Source organism: Chinchilla lanigera, unplaced genomic scaffold (genome assembly GCF_000276665.1).
Source record: "Chinchilla lanigera isolate Chin_1 unplaced genomic scaffold, ChiLan1.0 scaffold00057, whole genome shotgun sequence".
Taxonomy (NCBI): domain Eukaryota; kingdom Metazoa; phylum Chordata; class Mammalia; order Rodentia; family Chinchillidae; genus Chinchilla; species Chinchilla lanigera.
In genome coordinates, this window is record NW_004955458.1 from 1,330,745 (window position 1) to 1,332,467 (window position 1,723).

A 1,723-nucleotide genomic window follows, 5' to 3' on the forward strand; every position below is an offset into this window, starting at 1 on the left:
TTTCTCAGATTTTTTTTTTTTTTTTTGTCTTTTTGAGACAGGGTCTCAGTATGCAGTTCAGGCTGGCCTTGAGTTCACTTTGTACCCCAGGCTGGTCTTGAACTCACAACAATCCTCCTGCCTCAGCCTCCAGCCTCCTGAGTGCTGGGATTACAGGCGTGCACCACTATGCCCAGCTCTTAGCTATCTATTTGTGAAGGGGTCTCACTAAATTGCTAAATTTCCCAGGCAGGACCAGAACTTGCAATCTTCCTGCCTCAGCCTTCCAAAGTACTGGGTTTATAGCCATGTGCTAAGAAGCCTGGCTACCAAGACAAAAAATTTTTTTTTAATTTTAAAAAATATAACCACTGCCGTGGTTATTTACTCAGGAAAAATGTGTGTGCATCAATATGTGCACACACACATCTCTCTTCTTTCCTTCCTTCCTTCCTCCCTTCCTTCCTTCCTTCCTCACTTCCTTCCATCAAAAGAGGCCAGTGAGCTATGTGGAACCTGGCAGTTCTGAAGTCTGACCTGCACAGCCTGAAGGCACCGGAGTGGATGTTACATTTTCAGGGGTGGCCATGCTCCTACACTGGACTCGGACATTTTTGTATCACAGCAGCATGCACAAGTCTCTAGAATCTTGTCTGCCTTAAAAAGAGCAAGCAGAAACATAAGGCATCAGTTCCTCCCACAGTACCCTATATGTTGCTACAATATTAAGGAAACAATATTAATGCCTACAACAACCACAACAAATTGGATCTCTCTAGGTCTCAACAACTCCCCCTCCCAACCCTTCCTTTTCTGAATTATAGATAAAATTCCTTAACAAGGATGAAAACCTGGGGATGGGAGAGACTTGGGGACCCGGAAGGATGTGTTAAGCAGGTGTAAAGCACAGGAAGGGGTTCTGTAAACGATCTGTTTCAGAGGTGACTTTGTGGATCCAAGGAGAAGGAGCTGAAGGGTGGTAATTAGCTTATTATTGTTTCCCCTGGGTGTTGTGAGAATTCCTTAGGAGACACTTGTAAAAAGGCAGAGAGAAGACAGTAAATACACATCTAATGATATGCTAAATAAATTATTATTGTTATTATTATGACTATTATTATAGCAATTGCAACTTGCTCCTGGCATCCGAGTTTCCACTAGAGATGGGAATTGGTCCCCCTACAGCCAGGCCTCCACTGCTGCCAATGTGCCCCCCAGCACTCCCCCACCCTCAGGAATTAGTTGAGTAATTGGGCAGCAGAGATCAGTCTTCCGTTAACAGGCACTTTGCTGGTTCCTGCGGGAGGAGAGCCGATCAGAAGCGCGGCAGAGACACACAAGGCCTCTGCCAGGTGCCTGCTCTTGTGAATGGCAGGGGTCGGACTTAGAGAACTTCTTTAGCCCCCAGCAAGGGGGGCTAAAGCAAAGAAGGCAAGTAGAGAGGGGATGGGACACAGAAAAGGAAGGCAAGTAGAGAGGGGATGGGTCAAAGAAAGGGAAACTACAAATGAAGGACGCACTCATCATACAGACCGTGGGCTTCTCGGACTCCTTATAACTCCTGCAACAGTCAGAGACACCATGATTATGTGTATTTTGTTGGCAACAAAGCCAGTTTTTGTCAGCTTCTCAAAGGGTCTGGGCCCCAGAAACAGCTGAGAGCCACTCGAGCCTAGGTAGTGGGACCCAGAACTTAATAATAGTGGACAGTGTTTCTTCTTCCCTGCTTTTTGGCTGAGGACAA